Source organism: Podarcis liolepis (assembly GCF_965112155.1).
Source record: "Podarcis liolepis genome assembly, chromosome: 2".
NCBI lineage: Eukaryota > Metazoa > Chordata > Lepidosauria > Squamata > Lacertidae > Podarcis > Podarcis liolepis.
In genome coordinates this window covers 26,174,202-26,200,652 of record NC_139555.1, presented here as the reverse complement: position 1 = coordinate 26,200,652, position 26,451 = coordinate 26,174,202, and the positions used below count along the sequence as shown (strand labels likewise).

The following is a 26,451-nucleotide window of genomic DNA, read 5'->3' as shown; positions in this document are numbered from 1 at the left end:
GGCCTCCTCAACAACAAGAAAACTTGACAGACCCTCTTAACTTTCTGAGAAAGGTAGACCTTTTGACAAAGAAAGCTTCTATGAACAGGGTTGGATCAGGAGCACAGCCTAGTTGAATAACATGTTGCAGAGGAACAACTTAGTAGTTAAACTTGAGTACTCTCGCCTTCTCCCACATTCACCTCATAAAGATCACAAGCTTCTCATGTGATATGCTAATGGAAACCCTGTAAGACAGAAACACCTTTATGAGAATATAATTGTGTCTACCGAGTAGGGACGCCCCCCCCTTCTTTTTTTAAGCAATGCATTTTGCTCTGTTAATTTACTACTCTAAAGCTGGGCAAATTGTGCATAGGCCAATAGCATCCCACGAGCAAAACTGAAAAAGATAATTAGATCTTCTGAGGCTAACACGGTGAAAAAGAAAAAGTTCCCCCTGTAGGAAAATCCTCTAAAAACACAGATATTTTATCTGAAGCAAGGCCACCGAAAAAGAAGAAAAATAATGAAGAAAGTAGCTTAGAAAGACTGGCGAGAGGTCTTGAGCTGCCACAGTTTTCCTTCCTTGCAGTAAAGCATGGCTAAAACAACACAAACTCCCATGGCTTACTAATTTTTCAGGCCAATATTTTTGTATAATTTGTGTGCTTTATAAGCCTTGGAAAACCCACATGAGGCCACACATTTCTGATGTAATCGTCTTTGAATTCAACAAAGCCCATTACCATGTCAATGATGGGGGCTGGTTCCATAGACCAAGAGGGGTGGCTGGTTTCGCAGAGCACACCAGAGGGAATTTTCACTACAGCTACTGAAATAATAAACTCCAGTGCCTAACTCCCATGCATCGTCCCCAGCCAGACACGATTCAATAGGTCCTAATCTCATATCGTTCTCTTTTTATTGGGTCATTTTTTCATGCAGTGTTATTATACATAACAAACACTGCCACATTTTCTAACTGTATAAAGTCTGTGCACATTCAGATCGGTTGGAGTTCTTTAAAAAGATTTTCTTTCTTTCTTTCTTGCATTTTGAATCCTATATGTTATGTTGACTCTAACTTTATTGCCCTTTCTTCTCACTTTCCCAGGTTTTATATTATTAGCTGCCCTAGAATTTTCCAGCAATTTTTTGTTAAATGGGCTTAGTCTCTTAAACGGTGTTTCTAAGAATGCGGATTTAGCTGTAACCTGCTCATGTATGTAATCCTATTAGTTTAAATGGAACTCTACGAATATAAAATGTTCTTGCGCTAACTTAACCAGAAATCTCAAAGTACTTGCCTTTTAGTCAAGCAAGTCCAGAAAAATTCTATTCCAACATATATGGAAAATGAAAACAAACAAAAACAAAGTAGAAGGAAAAAACCACAAACATGGTATCTGGTAAAGAAGATTCTTCTATAGAGATGGTTTAAAGCTGTGAAGTAAAATAATGAGGGATAATTAATGTTTTAATAGGGGAAAGTACACACTTACTGCTCTGAAGGTACATGAGGTTGCCACCTAGCTGAAGTTAAGCAGGTATACGCATGGTCACTGTCTGGATGTAAGACGCCTGGCAACCCCAGGTATGCTACCTTAGGTTCCATGACAGAAGAAAGGAGCTCTGAGTCCATGGTCAGAGGTAGTTTGCTTCTGAAATCCAGTTGCTAGAAACTACAGGAGGGGAGAATGTGTTTCTGCTCAGGTCCATCTTGTAGGCTTCCCACAAGTATCTGGTTGGCCCCTGTAAGAACAGGGTGGGCCACTGGCCTGCTCCAAAAGGATCTTACTATGTCCTTCTGGGAGATGTAAATGCAAGTAAATGAATACTTCTTTCATTGTTACACTGAGGTCCACTCCAAGGGCCTTCCACGGAGAGACGGAACACCCTCCCATCAGATATCGGACAAATAAATTGGACTACTGCAATGCGCTCTACATGGGGCTACCTTTGAAGGTGACTCGGAAACTACAGCTAATCCAGAATGCGGCAGCTAGACTGGTGACTGGGGGCGGCCGCCGAGACCACATAACACCGGTCTTGAAAGACCTACATTGGCTCCCAGTACATTTCCGAGCACAATTCAAAGTGCTGGTGTTGACCTTTAAAGCCCTAAACGGCTTCGGCCCAGTATACATGAAGGAGCGTCTCCACCCCCATCGTTCTGCCCGGACACTGAGGTCCAGCGCCGAGGGCCTTCTGGCGGTTCCCTCATTGCGAGAAGCAAAGCTACAGGGAACCAGGCAGAGGGCGCCCGCCCTGTGGAACGCCCTCCCATCAGATGTCAAAATGATAAACAATTACCTGACATTCAGAAGACATCTTAAGGCAGCCCTGTTCAGGGAAGTTTTTAATGTATGATATTTTAGTGTTTTTTGGTTTCAATGGAAGCCGCCCAGAGTGGCTGGGGAAACCCAGCCAGATGGGCGGGGTACAACTAATAAATTATTATTATATTATTATTATTATAAACAACTACTTGATTTTAGAAGACATATGAAGGCAGCCCTGTTGTTACTGTGCTTTTAATACTTTGTTGGGAGCTGCCCAGTGTGGCTGAGGCAACCCAGTCAAATGGGCTACTTGTTAACAACAACAACAACAACAACAACAACAACATATTATTATTATTACCTTATATGCCCAAAGATACCTTATATTGTATTTGAGATGCTGTCAGATGTTCAGGACAGCAGCAGTGCCCCACATGGGGGTACCAACTTTATTGGCGAGGCCCAGGTAATCCCCCCCGATAATTGTCCACACGGCGTGGTGTATGCACACCATTTGAATGACAATGCCCATAAACCTGGGAGTGGCCCCCTCAAATATTTTATTGGGGGGAGCAAAGCCCCCTCAGCCCCTAGGAATTGGCTCATATGGCCCCACATGCACCACCTCACAGGCTCCTACTGCTGAACTGTCATGAGCTGGCTAAACTGCTTTACAAGAGTGCAACCCAGATGCAGGAAGCAGAATCAATGGTCCCTGCATGCACACCCACTCCTAAAGAAGAGCAGGGAAGGATTGCAGACTTTCCCCACCTCCCAAAGTGGGGAGAGGCTGAAGGGGGGCAGTGGGGGCGGATCGCCCTGGGTGCCCTCACTGAGGTGGGGGTGACATTTGGTGCACCCGGGACTCCCAAGCCTACTCCGAGCTGTCGGCATCCCCCCCTTCCCCCTTCATTTTGACAGCTTGGGGGAGGCTTGGGAGTTGTGGGTGGGCGGCGCGCCAAATGTCCCTCATGGGCGACTCGCTCTACCCCTGTGAGTGGCTCACTCGGCAAGCACCAAAACCCGGAAGTAACCCATTCCGGTACTTCCAGGTTTGGCACGGTGCGCAACCTGAAAAAGTGTAACCTGAAGCTTCTGTAACCCAAGGTACCACTGTATTTAGCATGCTCATTCCATACTAATTCACATTCACTAATTCAAATTCCAGGGCTCCTTTCCTCACATGCAGATGTAACAAAAGAGCTGCATGATTAAACTCTTTTTTAAAAAGAAAACTGGAAGTCATTTAACAATAGGCAAATATTTAAGCTAAACATTTTACATGAAGGTGTGTTGAGAGAGATTGTTTCTGTATTCCTAAGCATTGTCAAGTACTGCTTTTTGGTTTTTTTAGTATGTATTTGATCCACTTGAATCTGACATACAGTAATCATGAAACACCCCAATTGTTCTCTATCCCCTATATTGTATGCATGTGGTTTCTTTGTACAGGTCCTCTTAACTCAGGAGAACTGCAGCATGCACATAACTGCGAATTTTTAGTCCTAAATTTTGCTTTCTGAAACTTGGGGTGCAATCCAGCTCCTTTCACGTCCGGAGGAATTTTGCCACAGATTTCAACGGAAGGTGGACTGTGCATTTGGGTTTCAGCTCCAGCAAAAAATAATAATAATAAAATAAAATAAAAAGTTGCATAAATTTCTGATGAAGGATTTATTTTGGGCCTCTGCCCCATGGTGTACAAATGCCAAAACTGGCTGAGTGTGTCAGTATTTGCAGGCTTGAGCAGGCCTTGGTGATGAATTGGCCCCCATCATGCTTTGCCCCACACATTGAAACCACTTCTGAATCTTGGCTTGACTTTCTTACAAAGCCATTCTACTTCCACAGGGTGCACAGAAAGGAAAGGAAGAGAGACAAGCCTCACAGTCAGGGTTGCCAGACATCCAGAATTGACCAGGAAAGAACAGGAATTGGCTGACTCTCTGAGGAAGTCTCCAGGACACCCTGATTGTATAATACCCAGGAATAAAACTGTATACATAGTAGTTCAAGGCTTATGGACTCACATAGCTCTCTCTCTCTCTCTCTCTCTCTCTCTCTCTCTCTCTGTGTGTGTGTGTGTGTGAAAGGGAGGGAAGTTCTTCCCTACCAGGGATTCATCCAGCATTCCTTTTTCACATATTATCCAGCATTTCTCTGACGAAAATAGGGACATTCTATTCCAGGGATGTCCAACCAGTTGACCGGGATTGACAGGTCGATTCCTGGGTGATAGCGGTAGATTGCGGGCTCATTTTCCTATGCGGCACTGGCATGTATGAAGCCCATGCTGGCAGGTTGCATCATTTTCACTCCAGCTGGATGCTTTGTGGATCCCTGGGTGTGCTGGTCTACCCATGAGATCAGGCTTTAGTAGACTGTTCCTGGCGCCCGTCTTCTTCCCTGCAGTGGCCCTACAGAAGGCCCACCGCCTAAGCGCTGTATCGAAGGCGAGGCAAGAGCAGTGGAGTGTATCTTCTTTAGTAAGTGATCGCTAGAAAGCGGAAGAACTGTGACGCCCCCCCAAAAAAGCTCAACAATTTTTGCCTGTCCTCCTAAAAAAAGCTGAACAACGTTGGCTTGCACCCCACCTTCAATGGGTAGATCACTGCCAGTTTTTTTAATTCTGGGAGTAGATCGCAGTCTCTTGGGAGCTGGACGTCCCTGTTCTATTCCATAATAATAATGATGATGATGATGATTTTACTGTTTGTACTCTGCCCAACCAACTGGATTTCCCCAGACACTCTGGGCAGCTCCCAACATATATAAAAACATAATAAAACATTAAACATAAAAAAACCTTCCCTATACAGGACTTGCCTTCAGATGTCTTCTAAAGGTTGTAGAGTTACATATCTCCTTGGTTACATAACTCCATGCCCTCTAATATTTCTCTGATGAAAATAGGGACAATCCTACCATATGTTCCAACATTTCTCTGGGGATAATAGGGACATCCTAAGGAAAAGTGGGACATTCCAGGTTCAAATAAGAAAACAGGATGGCTTCGGTAAATCTGGGGCTGTCCCTGGAAAATAGGGACACTTGGAGGGTCTGCTTTCATTCAAGTATTGAAATTTGTACAATTGTCACATAAAAAGCACTTTGTGCTTTCGATAATTTATAAAAATTGGAAGGCGCTGAGTGGCTTCCCCCAACCTCCCTGCAAATCACACTTACATCAAATCCTACACATGTTCACCTAAGTCCCCCTGTGATGTGTGATCTTCTTCTTTCTTCTTCTTTGGCGATCCCTCGTAGCCAAGTAAGATTGTCTTCCATAAACACGGTTTTAACAATGAGTCCGTAAGTGACTGTGGAGGGCAATTTTGGATCCACACATCCTTCCACAGTGGGGACATTGGTTTCCGGGTGGGAGTTGATCACGGTGTAGATTTGCCAAGCGTGCCTTTCTCTTAGCACGTTTCTCCCTTGAGTCCTGAGTTCGAGTGTCTTCAAAGCCCATGACACCTTTGGTAAAGGCTGTTCTCCAACTGGAGCGCTCGCTGGCCAGTGTTTCCCAGTTGTCAGTGTTTATACTATATTTTTTTTTTTTAGATTTGCCTTGAGATAGTCTTTAAACCTCTTTTGCTGACCACCAACATTACGCTTTCCATTTTTAAGTTCAGAATAGAGTAGTTGCTTTGGAAGAAATCTGCACAACATGACCAGTCCAACAAAATTGATGTTAAAGAATGATTGCTTCAACACTGGTGATCTTTGCTTCTTCCAGTACACTGGCATTAGTTTGCCTGTCTTCCCAAGCAATGTGTACATTTTTTTTGGAGACACCATTGATGGAATCTTCCGAGGAGTTGGATATGGTGTTTATAAATGCTCTATGTTTCACAGGCATACAGTAAGGTTGGTAGTACAAAAACTTTGTGGTACAATAGATGTGTGGTACTTACACCCTAATGGGTATGGGTGAGTCTGCCAATATGGTGTGATGGACCTTATACCTTCGTAGGTATATCTCCACTCTTTGTGTTGTACTGGACACTGAAGGTACCAATCAGCCTCCGTTCACCCAGATACACTTTGAGCCGCAAGCTATGGTCCTGGGAGCGTCTGGGTGTATGTGTTCGTGTTTTCTGTCCAGCCTAAAACACACCACTTTGGTAATGGGGAGAAGGTGGAGACTAGCAGATTGCCCGAGCAACAGCTATTAAGGATTTATTAAGACTAGGTTTTATAACTTGCTTTCTAATAAGTCTTTAAAGAATGGCCCTGTTATGTGCATAATCATTTCATAAATATGAATGCAGAATTTGGAAAGGGAGACTTAATTTCAAGTGTTGCCTTTTTTATTAGCAAGTGCATAGCTTAATTATGGCAATAAAAATATAGATTAGTTAAGCCTTTGCTGCTGTTCTTGTACTGAAAACACAGAACCAGGCTGCCTGCCTTTTTAATAAGCAGCTTCTAAGGAGGTGAACTAAATTCCTCTGGCGAGGAATGTGAGGGTTGGTGCAAGAAACGTGTGGGGGATGAGGGCTTACTATTAGGAACCAGCTATATTCTTTAATAAGGCTAGACAGCAAAATGACTTTTTCTTGCTGTCTGCAGTTTTCGGGGCGCAGTTGTGGGTGGGTTGGGAAACACATATACGTCCCTCACTATGCCCATGGGGAACAGCGCTTGGAGATGGGTGGTGAAACTCGATGTGAATAAACATTTTTAGAAGGAAAGTTCCCTTCAAGTCTTCAGTACAAAATTCAAACTGAATATTCAGAGGGAGGGAGAAAAACACTTAAATATATACCTATTCCCATTTATTTCCATAAATCCATGTGCTTTTTTCAAATGGGGGGTGGTGGTGCTGCTGTTTTGAATGCCAACTGGGTGGGAAAACTGCACAAAGACTATTTGTAACCTTTGAGCTCCGAATGTGTGAAGGCTGCTTCTGGAAATGGCATTTATTTATTTGTTTGCATTTCCCTGGGCCTGCCATTTGAATGTTCAGCCTCCAGGAGCTAGAAAATATACCATTCGGTTTAAATTCCCTCTCCTTTGGTTTCCCTTCTGTATCAACAGCAGCCACAATGGACATATTCCCGACTGGAAATAACTATGAATGTAGAGTGTGAAAACATGCAGAGTCGGACCCCTTTCTGACTAACTGCTGGGTAGATCAGGTCCTTGGGACAATTTGCCTTGCTTTCCTTGTCTAAAGGGTTGTAATCACTTCAGTTCAGTTCCGTATCACAGAACCCCCAAGTGTAGGAAACTGAAGGAGTAAAAAGAAAGCCCAGTGCCGTGCAAGACTTTGCATACCCATGCAATGCTATTCTCCCGTGAAAGGAAATGTGCATGGACATGGGCGTAGCCAGGACCTATTTTTGGGGTGGGACGATCGAGCTATCTGCAATGTGATTGGTCAGTTCACAGAAGCCACACCTATCACTCAGTTGGGTTGCCAGTTGCATCATTAGAATGTGCCACAACATCACCAAATGACCTCAGCAGGTGTTTCAATTTAAAATATACTGATTATTTCTACTTTTAGTTAAGTATTTTTATTTATTTACTTGATTTAAGGGTGTTACGGAAATGACAGGAGGGGCACATCTTTGAAGTTGTTACCATGTTACAAATATTATGCCTGAATGTATCCTTTCGACTCGACAGCTCAGGGAAGATACCTAGCTTTATAAATTCGTAGAAAATCCAGACTTTAACCGACTCTCCTCATTCCAACGCCATTTTAACCCTTAAAGAAAGGTGAATTTGGGCTCTACCTCCCTCCATGAACCAAGAAGCAGAAACAGGGCATTCCACCATAATTCCTCAAGCGTGAGAGCACATACACAACACCCCACCCAGGGAGTGACCAAGGGGGCAACAACAGACATTCAAAGAGGCAGTTTAGCAAGTCAGGTGTTCTGAATGCCCATCTCTAGACAAGTCCTGAGGGCAAAGGTATGTAAAGAGTTTTATTGTTCTTTCGGTGATGGGTACTTAAGAGGTGTTGGGAAAGGTGTCTGATAAAGTGACCTAATGTTGAACTTGTGTAACCCTTGTATACCCCCTCCCCATTTGTGACATGCTAGTGATGTAGTGATGATGTATCAATGATGCTGCTCGAAGTGTATTCTGGGGGAAAGAAGGACGTTTTAAAAGAGGATGTCCCCCCATGCTCTGGGTTCTTATTCCTGTGGGACCTGTTGCGCAACAATAAAGAGCAAGGTCTACTGACAGCTGTTTTACTACAAATTACTTGGCTGGAACTTCCTTCTTTTACTGGCTGCATGGACCTGCGAGGGACTTGCACCCCGATGAGCTGGGCTGTTGAATAGTCTCTCACGATGGAATTTTTCCATAACAAGGGAGCAGCTGCTCCCCTGGGCTACACCCATGTGTATGGATTAACTATGCCCAGGCTATCATCTCCCACATTCTGCATCTTGCAACAGGCTCTTCTTAAGTTCTCAACTACATGTTAGAATCATAGAATCATAGAATCATAGAGTTGGAAGAGACCACAAGGGCCATCGAGTCCAACCCCCTGCCAAGCAGGAAACACCATCAGAGCACTCCTGACATATGGTTGTCAAGCCTCTGCTTAATGACCTCCAAAGAAGGAGACTCCACCACACTCCTTGGCAGCAAATTCCACTGTCGAACAGCTCTTACTGTCAGGAAGTTCTTCCTAATGTTTAGGTGGAATCTTCTTTCTTGTAGTTTGGATCCATTGCTCCGTGTCCACTTCTCTGGAGCAGCAGAAAAAAACCTTTCAAATGTTTCAAACCTTTCAAAAAAACAACAAATGTTGTTGTTGTTGTTGTTGTTTAAATGCTAACTTGCATTTCTAATCAGAAGTTTGCCACAGGGCATGGTGTTGTACCCAATGCTATATAATTTTAAGCTGATGGGGACAATCAAATGGGGTGTGGGGACACAATGTCACCAGTATGCTGACGATCAGAGCTAGCTGTATTTCTTTGTAATATATTAATCGGGATAGGCTGTGCATATCCTAAAGCGGTGCTTGGATTCTATCACAGACTGGATGATGGCTAATACACTGTGGCTTATCCATGGCATGAGGGAGATATTATGAATTGGTTGTGCTCAGGTCTAGGAATTGGGTTGTATACTAGTTCTGGGTGGGGTTGCACTCCTTTACATGAGCAGGTGTGTAACTTGGGGCTGCTCTTCAATCCATCACTGTCACTGGAGGCCCAAGTGATGTTAGTGGTTCAGAGTTGGTGTGTCACCTCTAAATGGATAGGGATAGCTTCACCAATGTGGTCCATGCATTTGCAACCTCATAATTAGACTAACTGTAATGTGCCATATGTAGGACTACTACTGCACCTGGTTTATTTAATAGCTTACAATAGCAAAGAACTACACCTGGCCTTCCAAAGGAGCATACAAATGTTATGTCTGTTCATGTGTCTACCTCTGTACTGGGACACACACATTTGTACTTGCAAATGTGCAAATATCTGAGAAGGAAAGAAGAAAACGTGTGTCCAAAGAATATGTGTGCTTTAAATGGTGTTGAACAATGAACATTAATTCCTTGAAAGTCTTATCCTTACTCTACTTCTACATTGCTTTTGACAAGATAACTATCCCTTTGCCAAGATCACATTTTAATGTATATTTTAGTTCTGTAACACAATCTGCAAAATGCAGCAGCCCAAGGGGTCTTGGAAAACCTTCTGGGAACTGGTAAACTCTTGAGGTAATGGCAGTTGTCATCTGACAGAGAAATTCTCAGCTATACAATTTAGGATAGTGTTACAAAAAAGCTGACAAAGTTATTGTTCTGCTGAGCTGCATGTCGGGGGCAGACTGCTGAAAAGCCTATTAAACACCTGTGTTATATTAGAGATAATAACTGAATTTCCCTTCATGACACGGTGGAGTTTTTAAAGTTCCAGCTTCCCAGCTGCCTCATCTTTAAATGTGCAGGCAAGGGAGTTGTTGGACACTGAACACGAGGGAAGCTGGAGCACATGGAGGAACTCAATGGCCAGATCCAGAAGGATGTAAAACTCCTCTCAAAAGTTTCAAAATTATTTCAGCCAGCTTGAAAAAGTCACCACTGCTGAGTGTGTTCACAAAAAGTGAAACAATCCCCTCCCAGATAGATTGAGTAGGAGCTATTCATCCCCATGTCCCTGCCTACTTCTACTTCTTTACTTCATGTTTCCAAATTGAGAAGTTGATAGCCAAACCAAACCAAACCAAACCAAATTGAGAAGTAGATAACCAAAGCTGGTAGTTCTACACAATTTGTATAAATTATACTTTGGAGAGAACAGTAGGCATTAGTAGCAATGTTGGGGAGCTTGGTTTTTAGTGGGGAGGTTACTTTTTAGAAGAGGCCAAAGCTCGCTCCTGATTAAAGGCAAGTCAAGTTTCTTGAAAGTATGTTTTGGAACCAAATTTGGGAAGAAGGGTTTTAATGTACATAATATTCAAGGTGACCTCATCTGAAGTAGCAACTTAAAGGACATATCTGACAGCATGGCCCACTTGTCTTCAGCTCAAGTTGTCAATCACCTCCTTTAAAAGTGCCGGTTGCCATTTTCAAGGAAGCACACATCTTTGGCTCAGCACTAAATAGGTGTCTCTGTTTGTCCCTTTGGAGATGTGGCAAGTGATCTGCTGACTTTCACCTGCACCTCCAGAAGCCTTGGTGAGGGGAAAACTCTCCTGCTATCCACAGTTCCTCTCTGCATATCATGATGCCTGTCCACTACTGGAATGAGAGGACTATGAGGATCTACACAGGCATCCCATAGGATATCTGTGACAAGATCTTCCAGCTGAATCCCCCCCCCCCAAAAAAAAAGCAGCTGCATGTGTGGGAAAGTGGTCCCCAAACCAAATCACCCTTTTCAGTGCTGCTACTAATCGTGGAGTAGAAAACATTAACGTGTCTATACTGAGTGTTATGCTACACATGTCTCCCTCTCTCTCCCTTCCTTGTTTCGTCCCAAAAGCTTTTTATCCCTCAAAGTAGCGAACAGCATAATAGTACAATAACATGCAATCTATTATCAAAACTATAAAAGAGCACAGCCCACTTAGACCCTCCATGCTGCTTGTGCCATGGTGCAATTCAACTTAGGTCCTCTGTGGCTGATTTGTTAAGCAGCATTGCAAACCTGGATCTTCTGCATAATCTTTGGCTTGACCCTTGGAGTGAAAACCATGCACAGTACAAACTGCTTTTCAAGCCATGTTTTTGAAAATCAGTGGCACTTCCTTCCTAAGGCTCCGGGCACTGTGAAAAACGTTGTAACCTCCAAAAGGCAAAAAGAAACCCAGTGTATCAATGGATTAGGGATACGTGTTTATTTCCAAGTTTTGATTACGGCCCTTTGCAGTGCTATTTTTTCTAGAAAAATAGGTTCCAAAACTCACCGTGAACACCTCCCTCTTTCTCTGAGAATGGCAATGGTGCCCACCTGAGAGGTGCTGGAACTGAGTTCTGGCTGGAAAAAAGCCCTGGCCCTTTGACAAGTCTAGCACACCCAACTGTTAATTGCACAAAATTTTTGAGGGCTAATGCCTATTCAACAACATATTTAATGCTAGAGGATAGCCACAATGGACATTTCTCCTCCCTCTGCAGAGTGTCTAGCAGTGGTTTCAGGTGTTCTTGGTTTCTCAGCATCCACACATTTAATCCAGATCAGAAAAATCTGATTTTTGAAACCAGAACACATTGATGCATGCAAAACAGTCACAGCCCCACACCCACATATTCTGGTTTTATGAGCAGAAATATGGTGTCCAGGATTTTGAGGCCTACCAGTAAATAGTGGCATAACCAATTAATGTTTGGGAAACCAAACACTATTCAAACTAACAAAGCCCACAGAATTGACGGCAGTCACAGAATTGATGGATCCTTTCTTTGCTAGGCCTTCGTATGCCAAGCCAAGGACAGCCTGTGGAGACAGGCCACTTGATTTACCTCATAGTTATTTCTCACAGGATGAAAGGAAATGAGAGAAAGGAAATTAAAAGCAGACTCCGATTTCTGAGTCAGCACAGATCCATAACGGCCGGATCCTAGCTCACTCACTTACACAACCGGCAGTAGCATGAGTCTAGCATGGTTAAAATGTGTGGTGGCAGCAACCTTTTTGCTCAGAAAATGTATTACATAAATGGAGCAAAGAGAAGAGAACAAGAAGCTAAAGTTGAATGGGGACAGTAGCCAGCAGCTTTTTGTGACCTTCTGTCTGTTGAAGCAATAAGCTTCGAGGAGGGTCAGGATTCAGTTCCTATAATGGTTTTGTGTGACTTTGGGAGTGCCCCACCATCACTGTGATGGGAAGGAAGTGTATTTTAATCTCACCATGCTGTTATTTTGAGAATGAATGTGGCGAAGACTGTAAAGTACATTACACTTTGAGATTCACACTTTAAATTATGTAGTGCAGCTCTCCAGCTAAAACATTGTATACAAAAATGTGCATATTTGAGGCAAATGTGCATATATTAGTGAAAATAGCATACAAAAATGCATTATATTATGGGAAATTGCATTAACACGCTCCGGAGGTGAGCAGGGATTATGAACCCAAGTCTCCACAGTTCAAGTCCAAGAATCTTTCCTACAGATTCTACAAAGCTTTCTGAGTATGGTCAAACACAATCTGGAAATTCAGGCATCTTGCGGAGATTCAAATAAATATTCATATCTCTAAAGGACTCCTTAAGCAGTAGAATTAATCTGTACACTTTGAAAATGAAAACAAAGGAGCGGCTTTGTTGCATCTTTGTTGACTGGCAAATTTACATGCAAAAAGTTTGGATGCTGTTCAGGAGAATAAGCCAGCTGTGTACCTTCCAGAGTGCAAATGTTTAAGGAAAGGGGGTGTAAAGAACGTTCTGTAAGAGCAAGGAAGCCAGGACAAGATGGTCACAGCTAATTTAATATGTAGCAAATGTACACCGTGGAGCGCAATGTCAGCATGCCATGTGATTTCCCTGAAGTCTGTTCTTTTTCCTTCCAGCTACTCTTTGTGTACCAGGTTACCAAATAACAGCAACTCACCTCAACTTCCCCTTGCCTTTAGATCTACATCCATCAGACTGGGAGAGACATAATAGTCTTGTTTATAGGTTGTTTCCAGCTAATGTATTCCACCCCATGTGTACCTGCACTACATGTGTGGAAACAGTTAAGCAGCTTATCTGGCGTTGAGCTGGACTGTGATCAAATCTGGGTCATACTTGAGTGTGCTTTGTTGCAGATGCACTGCCATTCATGCTTCTTGTTTGTTTCTTTTGTTTCTTCTGTTTTCTTGAGAGCCGGACATCAGTGGTTCTGGTGGTAGCTGGTAAACATACTTTTATGGGGTGCTTCATGCAGAGTATTTTTCTTAATAACCAGATGCTTTGTTGTTTAGTCGCGTCTTACTCTTCGTGACCCCATGGACCAGAGCACACCAGGCACTCCTGTCTTCCACTGCCTCCCGCAGTTTGGTCAAACTCATGTTGGTAGCTTCGAGAACACTGTCCAGCCATCTCATCCTCTGTCATCCCCTTCTTCTTGTGCCCTCAATCTTTCCCAACATCAGGGTCTTTTCCAGGGAGTCTTCTTTTCTCATGAGGTGGCCATAGTATTAGAGTCTCAGCTTCAGCATCTGTCCTTCCAGTGAGCACTTGGGGCTGATTACCCTGCAGCACAGAGTAACTCCTTTGGTTATGGCAATCAAGGTGCTTAAGTGGCCAGCTAAAGCCATTGTCTCACAAGAGAATCCTCCATCATATTTTAACCCTTGCTGGGTATGGCATCTCAGGTTTGGATTTAGTCTTCGTCACTCTTCTCAAATACACTTTCACTGTATATGTGGTTTGAATCCAGCTATTGGAATGAGATAGGAGTTTATCACAGGATACCACATACACAATACTCATTTTTTTTGTGTGTGATCCAATCTCAAAAGGGGATCCATTTGAAAAAAGCAAGTCTGGATCACTTTTGATGGTCTGGGATGGCTGTGGTCAAAGTATGGGGTCAGCCATCCCTTTACCTCCAATTCATAGCTTCACTCTCTGGAAATGCTTTTTGTTCTTGTTCTTTCTTTGTTTTGTTTTTGTGTTACCTTTGCCACAACGTCTTTCAGAGTATCATTGTGGCTATGACATACATTGGACGGAATATTGGCTTGGTTCAAATCCTCAATCATTCAGCCATCCGGCTCCACGGCCTGGAGAAAGTTCTTGCTTTAGCCTACTCTGCCTCAAAGGTTATTGTGATGGTAATACAGGGTATTCTCATTGATGCCACTGCAAGCACATTGGAACATAAACATGCTAAATAAAGGTGGTGCTCAAATACAGGTTGAGCTGGCTTCGAGGTGGCTTACATTTGTACTTACGTTAAAGTACAACTACACAGTCTCAAGGACTGTGGCCCACACTGCATGGTCCTGCTTCTCAAACCACATAGTCTGGTATGCTCCTATTAACGTCCATCAGGCTGCTACAGGAATGTTACAGGGAAAGGAGCCTGCAAATTGCAAATGGTGGAAAACAGAGACGAGTTTATTTTCAGAGAGAAAGAAAGAAATCTGGAGCCCACTCTGGATCGCAACAATGAGCCTTTAAAGTGCTACATTCCCCCCCCCCCCCCGTTTCTTGCTGTCGTAATTATGGTCTCATTAAGATTCCAATAAAGAAAGTCGAGAAAACGGTTCACTTTATTTCTTGTTAAGGAAAACAGAAGTACCCACACTCCGTTTCTCTCCCAACACACTATGCTTTTAAAATATTTGCATTTTAAATTCCTCCCTGCAAATAAGTCCAAGCCAAATGTAAATATAACACTTAGATTGCTCCCTGAAGAGCATACTTTCAGCCAGTAATCCCCTGCATCAGTTTGGGACTGAGCTTCCCTCCCCCCCCCCTTTTTTTTCTTTGCAAGACTCCATAATTTTACTGTATTGAGTGCAATTTGACAGGGGATGGTGTGTTTCGAGAAACATAAATCTGAGAACCCACTGGAGCTTGCTCTCTGTCAGCTCTTCTGTCAACTGATGTGGCCTTGTGCGCATCCCATAGTGGGGAAATGTCTTGTTACTTTGACAAAGTGACTGGGATGAAGTTCTTTGGCTAGACCTTGAGTGGATTATGAGCTTCTAGGAATGAGAGGCAAGGTGTAATAATAGAATATATGGGAGCAGAGCCAAAGAACATGGGCATGATCCAGCCAAAGGTAAGCAAACATTAAGTCCCACTGCTCTCACAAGGAGAGAGATACAGGCATTGTGCTTAATTTTCCCATTGAAACTAACTGATACAAATGTTTGCTGCTGAATAATTTTTTCTTTTTTTAAAAAAAGGATTTTGGGGTCGGGGGCTGAAATGTTTCCTGTGAATTTCCCCTCTTTTTTATTTGTTCAAAGCCTTTGATTGGATGCTGATTTTATCCCATTCATCTCCCTGCTTTCAAATTAGGTCTTTTTCTTAGGAACAATGACATTGCCTAGATTTGGCTGCATAATGTTTTTTGTGCTAATTCAGAATGAGGGCAATGTGAATTTATAATGAGGGCAACCTCAAGCTGAATTCGCTTCATTTATCCTCAGTGTCGTCAGCACGTGGATAAATCTGATTGGCAGTATGGGAGAGAAACTAAGCTCAAAAGCCAAAAATGGCAGCAAAAGCTTTGGGCCAGGCTGAAAAGACTTTCAAGCCACTTTCACCTGCTGCTCCTACCCCAAAGAGGGAGCAGGAGTGTATTCTTGAATATGTGGTGGCAAATAATTTTTCCTTTCCTTGAGGGTGATGATGGCAGAAATGATTGTGCCTTCCCTTGAGAAAATTTCAGCAATAAAGGGAATATAGGTAAGATGAGGGTTTCAGGCAGTGTTGCCAGGCAAACAGAAGGAGCAAAGTTATAAGGTGACTCTACCTTCTATCTGCTTACTAGCTTTGATTCCCTCTCTGTGCATGAGCATATAAACCAGGGTTGGATTAAAGCATTGATTTCCTCAGTGTGTCCAGGAGTCTTTGTGATTATAGATGCAGTGGTGTCCGAGAGCCAGTGTGGTGTAATGGTTAAGAGTGGTAGACTCATAATCTGGGGAACCGGGTTGCGTCTCCGCTCCTCCACATGCAGCTGCTGGGTGACCTTGGGCCAGTCACACTTCTCTGAAGTCTCTCAGCCCCACTCACCTCACAGAGTGTTAGTTGTCGGGGAGGAAGGGAAAGGAGAATGTTAGCCGTTTTGAGACTCCTTCGGGTAGTGATAAAGTGGGATATCAAATCCAAACTCCTCCTCCTCCAAACTTCTCCAAAGAGGGCCAGATTTCATTAAGTGAAGGGCCGTGAGGGCTGACCAAAGTTGTTGACCTTTTTTAGGATTGAAGTTGTGGAGGTTTTTTGCCACAGGGCTGGATTAAACTGACTAGCGGGCCGAATTAGGCCCCTGAAATGGACTTTGGACATGCCTGGTATGCACCTCTGTGAGAATAAATGAGAGCTGGAGTGCTAAGCAATCATGCTAGACAGCACATGGCAAAGTTCCTTTCTCATTGAAGATGACAATTCCCTCAGTATGCTGCCCCAAAGTCACCTAATTTCATTCCATCAAGTTTCTTAGACCTATAGGACACTGCGTAGCAATATTAATAAAGCTGCTTTGAAGTCTCAGCACAGGTTTTATAGGAAGGAGCAAACCTATGGTATATATGTTGGGAAAGCGTATTTCAGAAGCAATTTCATCACCAGGAGTAACACCCAGAGTTGCACAGTGTTGCACAAGCAATCATCCACTCATGCAATGGGTATTCTCCTTCTTCCCTCCCCCTGCCAGCAGCTCCCTGCATTCCCCTACCCCACAAACTGCCCCTGAGGAAAATCCAGGGCTGATCCAAGTTGGGGGTTGCAGAGAGAGAAGGAGGGGAAGTCCTATTGTGGAAACAGAGGTCTATCCTGCTGAAGTGTGGGCACAGGATGGACCTCTATTGTCACCCCTGGTATATTTTACTCTTTTGCTTCCAAAGCCAAGGCAAATATCCACCCCCCCCCAGTTAACATTAGATGGATCCTCTTAAGGAAGGCAAATTTAGTAAGCCATGGTCATTCATGTTTTATGGATATAAAAAATGAACTGAAGATCGTCTATTTTCCCCATACCAACACCAAATGTCAGAATAATCCTCTTTTAGAGTATTAAAGCAGGGAGGTTAAGTTCATGCAAACTGCAGAGATTGAGGAGCACAAGTTTCATGTGGCTTTTAAAGTGATGATTGCTTAACACATTCAAACAACAACAAAACAGCAACAGAACTTAGATACTCATTCACGAAAGATTTGGAGGGGGAGGAATAGGATAAAAAGCACATTTGCTAGGAAATGGAAGTCGACCACTAATGGGGAACCTGTGGCCCTCCAAATGGTGTTGGGCTCCAACTCTCATCAGCCCCAGCCAGCATGTTGAATGGTTAGTGATGATGAAACCGCAGTCCAAAAACATCTCTGTTGTTTCCTCATACCTGTCGTAACCTCACTGTTTATTTATCAGAGGCCTTGGTAAAAAGAGGGAGGGGGGTTAAGGGGAAAGAAAGGAAAAGAGGGAAGAGATGAAGGAGAAATGGAACAGAAAGTGTTAAGACAAAAGAAACAGATGGTTTGCATCAATGCTACGTCTGCTGTGTCCTCCTTACCAGGAACAAGATACAAAATCCTCCTTAACATCTGGAGAATTATGAAGGAAGCCAGAAGAGTTTTGATAAGACTGGCAACATTTGCTAGGGGGGTACTGATCATGCACTTCTAAGCAGTTGAATTCACCTTGGAACTGAAAACTTGGGAAATGTTCCAATATGCATCCATATTCATAAACCAGTGTTCCTCAACCTGGTGCCCCCTGATTGTTTGGGACTACAGTTCCCATCAACCCAACTCAGCCAATGGTCAGGGATCATGAGAGGTCCTGTCCAACAATATCCAGAGGGCACCATTTTAGCATCACAACAGCCCAGTGAAATAGGTCAGATTGAGAGAGAGGGACTGACCCCAGGCCACCCAATGCAGTACCAACTGAGGGTGATTGTGTGGATGTCTTCACCCAATGCCCATTACCTGATTTATCTCACTATAGGTAAAGGTAAAGGGACCCCTGACCATTAGGTCCAGTTGTGGCCGACTCTGGGGTTGCGGCGCTCATCTCGCTTTATTGGCTGAGGGAGCCGGTGTACAGCTTCCGGGTCATGTGACCAGCATGTCTAAGCCACTTCTGGTGAACCAGAGCAGCGCACGGAAACGCCATTTGCCTTCCCGCTGGAGCGGTACCTATTTATCTACTTGCACTTTGACATGCTTTTGAACTGCTAGGTTGGCAGGAGCAGGGACCGGACAATGGGAGCTCATCCCGTTGCGGGGATTCGAACCACTGACCTTCTGATTGGCAAGTCCTAGGCTCTGTGGTTTAACCCACAGCACCACCTGTATCCCTATTTTTTTCCCTATGGCAAGCTCCAATTTACTGAAGCTAGCATTTGTGCCTATGGAACTGCTGCCTAAACTGTACACACCTCAGCTTAAACACAACTTCCATTTTCTAACCCAATGGAAGTGCATCAAACCGGAGTATTTCTCAAGAAGCTATGGGGTACCTATGGGTTGTGGCTAATGACATGTGCACTTGGTGGTGGGAGCTGGAATAAGTGGTTACGTTGGGTGGCTGCAAAGAGGAAGAGTTTTGTTGTGCTATCACAGTACGGTAAATATTCATCACCAAGGAGCCCGCTACAAGAAAGCATGGATTCTCCGTGCCTTGAGGCAGGGGAAACGATTAGAGTTGGAGTTCTGTTCTTCAAAAAAGGCATCAACAAAAGACATCCTCTGGCAGGTTTTCTAGCTTTATCCTTTGTTATTATACACACTTATGCAAATGCAAGGAAGTTCATCTCATCTGTTTTGCTTTACATGCTTAATGAGAGACACATTCTATCCTGAAGCTAAAAGATGTAAATTAGGTTTAGAGCTTTCAAAGAAGCATTAGATATGTGTGCATTAGAGCTGGCTGGAAAGATAAATTTCAGGTTTTGGAAAGTAGATTTTCAAGACTCCCATCCAAAGCACTATGTACGTCGCAGTGCACTCATTCACCAAACCCTTCTAGGAAGGTGAATTCATCATATGCCTGTAACCGGCTACTTCCTTGAAATCAAATGGCATTGCGTTCCAGTTGTGTAGGGCTTTAAGCATGCAGAGTATGATCCAATGGCAGTTGAGACTATCAGTTTGCTGGAGCTGAGCAGGTCTGGCTTTGGGTCTAGTCAGTTCTTGGATGAGAGACCACATTGCCTTTAAATGTATGTGTGATAGATACATGATAGATGATAGATGATAGATGATAGATGATAGATGATAGATAGATCATAGATAGATAGATAGATAGATAGATAGATAGATAGATAGATAGAACACACCACCTTAGGTTTCACAGTGGATAAAAAGGTGGGGTATATATTCAAGAAAATAATAAATAATAACACATCGCCTCACAATATCTCTGAAAGGATAGTCAATTCAACGTGTGGACTCAATTAAAATTTCATTTTCATCAATAATTATTTTTTAACAATTCAGGCAGAGATGATGCTCTTCCACTTCCAATAATTGGGTTCTGCAATGCTGATATAAACAACACAACACAATTTTTCTGATTTACAAAAAAACGAGCAAACCAAATTTATTAACAAGTGTAGCAACCATGTTTTGATCTGGGGGGGGGACCCCAGTATTGGTATGAACAGTTCCCAGTTAGGCACCAACTAAATTGCCACAGCAACTTCTAAATGGTTTACAGGTATAAAAACAAATGAGAAAAAAACACATGTACAGTGGTACCTCGGGTTACATACGCTTCAGGTTACGTACGCTTCAGGTTACAGACTCTGTTAACCCAGAAATATTACCTCGGGTTAAGAACTTTGCTTCAGGATGAGAACAGAAATCATTCTCTGGCGGCGCAGGGGCAGCAGGAGGCCCCATTAGCTAAAGTGCTTCAGGTGAAGAACAGTTTCAGGTTAAGAACAGACCTCTGGAACAAATTAAATTCTTAACCTGAGGTACCACTGTAATTAAAATAGACAATAAAGCAGCTTCATCAGAATGTTAACATAAACAGCCACAATTAAAATGCACAATGAAATAAGCCCATTAAAACAGCACAATCATTGTAACAGCGAAATCAGTGATTAAAACAGAAGGTTCACGTCTGCTGCTGAGGAAAATGCTGAAAGACTAAAGAGTCTGGGGCTTTTCAGTTTAGAGAAAAATTATGACTAGAGAGGAAGACTAACAAAGGTTTACACAACTGTGCAATATATGCAGAAAGTAGATACTGGAAATAGTTACTATTTTTAATATGATATTAGCATCTGGGGTCATCCAGCAAATTGCCAGGAGATCCACAGCAAACAAAATAATGTGTTCCTTAATACAGCTAAGATGGGTTTAAAAGGGAATTAGACTTATTAGCCATCGGCGCACCAACTTGCCCCTTCGACTCCTTATAGTTGGTGCCCCTGCTACCCACAAACTTACTGGGTAGCCTAATAATAGGCAAATCAGATTATCTTCTAACCACACCACTTTCACATGTGTTTATACATTAATGGAATGTGTTCTGCTTCCACATTTATCACTGATGACGACAACTTTACTTTTTAAAAAAAGTCATACTGGAAAGTCACTTTTGCATATTATTTCTTTCATTTCTCTCATTTCTCTCATATGCATTTTGAACTGAGAACTGCATTTAGGAGATATGAATACTTAGTGGGTAACTAAGTTCTGATTTGGATCAGATAAGGGTCAGGTCAGGCTGCACCAGAATTCAGTAAGATAGAACTCCTCAAGGATCATTAGGGTAGTCCTGGGGAATTCAGTTTAATTTAGGTCACTTTAATACCGAAGTTTAAATAAGCTTTCACTCAACTCCTAATGTAAGTGCAAATCATATACTGTACATTAGGGCTTTATTGGAAGAATTTCAATTATAAAGAAATAAAGAAGATACAGAAGGAAAAAAAAGAAGGAAAAAAGAACAAAAATGTGTAGGAAGAAACAATATACAAGAATGCAATGTAATATACTCCCATACATTCTTATATAAATATGCTGTGCTTTTTTTCATTAAAAAAATGTTTAGGGGTACTCTCATTTTCCTACTCATATTGCCCCTCAATGAGGCCAAACTTAGATTCACAAAATGTTTAGGGGTATGTGTCTCCCTGCGTCCCCCCAGAAAAAAAGCACTGTAAATACGTATGATGGTATTATCCTAATACATACTGTATGTAAAGGTTAATGTACATATTTTAATGCACATGTAATTATCATAGTTTTCCATATATTAGACACCCCCATGTATATGATGCCCCCTATTTTTGGGGACTCAAATTTAAGAAAATGGGGGGAGATGGCACAGGGTTATTGAGCTTTTTTGCGGGGAATTACCCAGGGTTGTTGAGCTTATTTTAGGGGGAACTGCTGAAAATCGCTCACCCGAACGCATCACGAAATCCGTCTCTCATCTGTCCCATCACTGGGAGAAGCTGCCAATTGCGTGCTGAATTGCCACAGCGTCAGCCAGTCAACAGCAGCCATTGTCACATCAACCAATAACATGCCCAATAATTGCTAACAGCCGCGGCAGCAACCAATCATATGCCCACCCTATGCACTACCGATGTATAAGACGACGCCCACTTTTAAACATCATTTTTCAAGAAAAAAACCTGGTCTTATACACGGAAAAGTACGGTAATATCTACATTAGGCTTTCCCCACCCTTAAAAATTCTTCCCCCACACTCACAACACAAATATGTAAACCCCAAAAGTTCAGCTGTGCACTTCTTACATGCCCTGTATTGGAACATTTACAGTGGTACCTTGGGTTAAGTACTTAATTCATTCCAGAGGTCTGTTCTTAACCTGAAACTGTTCTTAACCTGAGGCACCACTTTAGCTAATGGGGCCTCCTGCTGCTGCCGCACCGCCGGAGCACAATTTCTGTTCTCTTAACCTGAAGCACTATTTCTGGGTTAGCAGAGTCTGTAACCTGAAGCGTATGTAACCTGAAGCGTATATAACTCGAGGTACCACTGTATTGCCTTTCCATTTGCAAAATGGGAATAATGTTGAATTTCCAACAAAAGTGCTGGGAAGCAAAACGTTTGGCACGCTAAGCATGCCGTTTAAATTCACCACAATCATCATGGTTGAATTTCATGGTGGAGAATAAGCAAGTAAGGTTGAGGCCCACACTTGAATTAGAAATTCCCAGTGTTTCTCAGGGATGCAGGTAGAGACCTTTGCCAGCCTAAATATATGTCTCTGTAGCTCTTACACCACAGGTTTATTAGCATGTGTGTGGTGTCTTGGTCCCACCTTGGACCAGCAGGGTGCCTGACTATTTAAACAGAGCACTTAACCAAACAGCAATATGACGGTACCCACAAATTCATGCAGCTCCCGCAGCCAGCCAGCCACAGAGGTGTGCACAATGCACTTCTATATTAGCTTCCATACGTCGGGAGCCCTCCTCCTCGGCTCTCTGCCACCCCTCCAGGAAGATGGTTTATGGAGTGTCTAAGGATGTTTTCATATGACGGGTGGAATGTTGTTTTCCTAAAATGGGGAAGGAGAACTGGGGTTCAGTTCAGGAACCAAGGTGCTAAGCCTCAGGAATCTTCCTGAGGAGCCACAGAGACACGGAGAAGCATTGGTCTTGAAGGTTAATAGGTGCCTTTCCCTCACAATGGCTCCTGCGCATGGTAACAGAAGAAAGAAGGAATCTCCTTCATTATCTGATTCCCCTTACTCTTATGTCTCTGGTGGTTTTCTTTCAGGTGCCCATGTTTCATAGAAGCGATTTGGTGTGTGTACATGAGAGAGGGAGGGAGGGAGAAAGGGAGGGAGAGAATGTATCTGCACTTCTCTTCCCCCCTAGAGAGAACTGATTTTGAGGCATAGCTGGCAATGAACTGGCAGCACCTTCTCATCACCTATGTTCTTGGCATCCAGCAATGTAAACAAGCTATCTAAGACCTATTCAAGTCGGTCCAGAGGTGGCGATGGGGGTGGAGAGTACTGCTTGTTTGCCCTGTTTTCTTAATTATTTTTAAAAGGTGTGTTATGAGGGGGATGCGTAAGAAAACGGGTAGGCGAATAGGTCTGGCATGAACCAGACAAACAAGGCGGCATGAACGTTGCCAATTTTTATCAACAATTCGCAGCATGCCAAGGAGCCTGGCAATAGAGCACCCTTTTCTTATTAAAGGTTCCCTTGAGCCTGGACCTTATCACACCTCAGCCCAGATTCGAACCTCCCGAACCCAGTCCTTTAAAACCTCTCTTCATTGGCTCCTGGACGTTTGCTCAGCGCACACCTAGAGTTTGCCAATTCCAGCCCTGACATTTAGGTTTGATGCTGCTGTTTTGGTGGGCATCTTGCTAATCCCCACTGACTACGGGTATGCTAAATGTGTGCTCTGGAAGCCTGACGCTCTTGCAAAAATAAATTCAGATGTTTATTGCCTAGGCCAGAAAGCAATGTCAGCGACACAATTACAATATAAGCAGAAGAACTATAAAGGGAATTAGGCCATCAGTGTTTGCAAATATGTGATGCTGGGGAGAAATGCACTATTTTTATTTTTAATGGCTACATTACTAGGGAAGAAATCAGCTACTCTCCATTTGATAGGTGAATGTATGTAAGTAACTATGTTGTACATATGCATTTTGAGGATTTGTATGACACGGTTCAAGGAAAAAGAACTCAGGATGGTTGGCAATAAAATAATAAAAATAGTAAATACATACAGCACAACAAGAACAAAACTGTCAGGGATTCTTTAGCTGTGATTCCTGAAATGCAGAGGGTTGGACTAGATCAGGTATAGGCAAACTCTGCCCTCCAGATGTTATGGGACTACAACTCCCATCATCTCTAGCTAACAGGACCAGGGATGATGGGAATTGTAGTCTCCAAACATCTGGAGGGCTGAGTTTGCCTATGCCTGGACTAGATGACTCTTCATGTCCCTTCCAACTCTACAATTCTATTAAAACACCAGCAGCAGTAATGAAAACAAAGCTGCAAAATTCGCTAGAACTAGAGAATAGATAAAACAGTTTTAGGTCAACAGGCCAAGGTGACTTAGATTTGAGATGACACATTGCACAATGTAAGTAAAAAGCCCTTGGGGGATATTATTGGGTTATTGCTTTTATTTTTATTTTATATACAGTGGTACCTCGGGTAACATACGCTTCAGGTTACATACGCTTCAGGTTACAGACTCTGCTAACCCAGAAATAGTGCTTCAGGTTAAGAACTTTGATTCAGAATGAGAACAGAAATCGTGCTCCGGCAGCGTGGCGGCAGCAGGAGGCCCCATAAGCTAAAGTGGTGCTTCAGGTTAAGAGCAGTTTCAGGTTAAGTACGGAGCTCCGCAATGAATTAAGTATTTAACCTGAGGTACCACTGTACTGTGATCTTTTTATGTGAATCGTCCTGAGACCTCCAGGTATAAGGCGGTACATAAATTCAATAAATAATAATAATAATAATTTGCATGACAATGGAAAGGACACCAATACTGGTGCCAGGTTAGCATCTCTGGAGAGGGCAATTCCAAGATGGATTGGCATGACATAAATGATCTTCCCTTTAGTAAGCACCTGCCTAACTTTGACTGGTGGAGGAACGTGGAAGAGATCCTCAGATGATGACAACAGAGTTACTGTTCACAAACACTCGTTCAGCAGTTCCATCACATCACCCAGAACTGATAATAGAGTAATAGAATTGTGGAGTTGGAAGGGATCCAGAGAATCATCTAGCCCCCCCCCCCCCCCGCAGGTCACTCCCCGAAATCCCAGAATATCACCTTGCAGTCCCCTATCCAATTTGAAACCATACCATTCAGTGGAACCAGAAACTAACTATTCCCCCAAGCACAGTTGTACCTTGGTTTTCGAACAGCTTAGTTCTCGAACATTTTGGCTCCCGAACACCGCGAACCCAGAAGCAAGTGTTCCGGTTTGTGAACTGTTTTTGGAAGCCGAACATCCGGCGGGGCTTCCTGCAACCAATCAGAAGGCGTGCTTTGGTTTTCGAACGTTTTGGAAGTCAGACGGATTTCCGGAATGGATTCCATTCAACTTCCAAGGTACGGCTGTATTTGCATAACCTGCTGATGCACATAACCAAGGAGATTCAGGCCTGGAAGCAGATTAAAAAGGATCCAGATAATCAGACTTATTCAAGAGTGATTGGAACAGGGCAGCAGAATATGGGGCTAATCCTTGAAAGATGGAGAGCAGGGATGGATGTTTGGGTGGGTGGCTTGCTTGGGGGATTTCTCTAGGTATACAAGGTAGTTAGGGCTTCTTTTACCCCATCCACCCCACTTCATTTAATAATTCAAAAAGCTTTGGGGTAGCAAATTCACATAGGCTAGAAAAACTTGGGCTGGTATGCACAGACGATCTTTTCTTTTCAATGTTTTAAGGTTGATTGAAACAAGTGGTATGTGTAATAAAATGCTGCAGCGTCAGAAGCCCCTGTTTAGGGCTTCAGACAGTGATGTTCTTCCCTCTTGCACAACATTCCATTCCATTCCACAGAACTGTAGCCCAATGGTTGCCATTAATTTGATTCGGAATTGATTTTAGAATGAATTGATTTTAAATTGCATTTCAATTAATTGATTGTGATTTTATGTAAACTGTGTTACTTTTACTGTTGTTAGCCGCTCTGAGCCCGGCTTCATCTGGGGAGGGCGGGATATAAATAAATTATTATTATTATTATTATTATTCCCCCTCCCCAGGTTCCTATCCTCCCAGACACCCAACTTCCTATAGCTGATGAGCATGCTTAGTCTTCATTGGACTGTTTTGGGTCTCTTTCCCCACTGCTAACTTTAGATGCTCCCCCCCCCCAAGTAATAGCAGTAATAGTAGCAGTTCTGCCAAAACTGTGGATATGAAGCTCTTGATGGTTGATGGGTTCAGTTTTTGCAATGTACGTTTTGGCATGCGGAAAGTAAACTCACTGTTTGTGTATCAGACACTTTTCTATAGATGGAAGTATGAGAAGATTACACAGGCCGTATTTGACATGCCCTGATCCTAGTGGTGGCGAGGAATTTTAAAGCATTGCTTTT

The 26,451-nt window shown here is 43.0% G+C and overlaps 1 long non-coding RNA gene across 1 annotated transcript in view; it reads left to right on the top strand.

Moving 5' to 3' along the window:
- LOC310700768 overlaps window positions 1-26,451 on the top strand; it is a 262,967-nt gene that overhangs the window by 34,062 nt on the left and 202,454 nt on the right. The gene's annotated exons all lie outside the window — the stretch shown is intronic.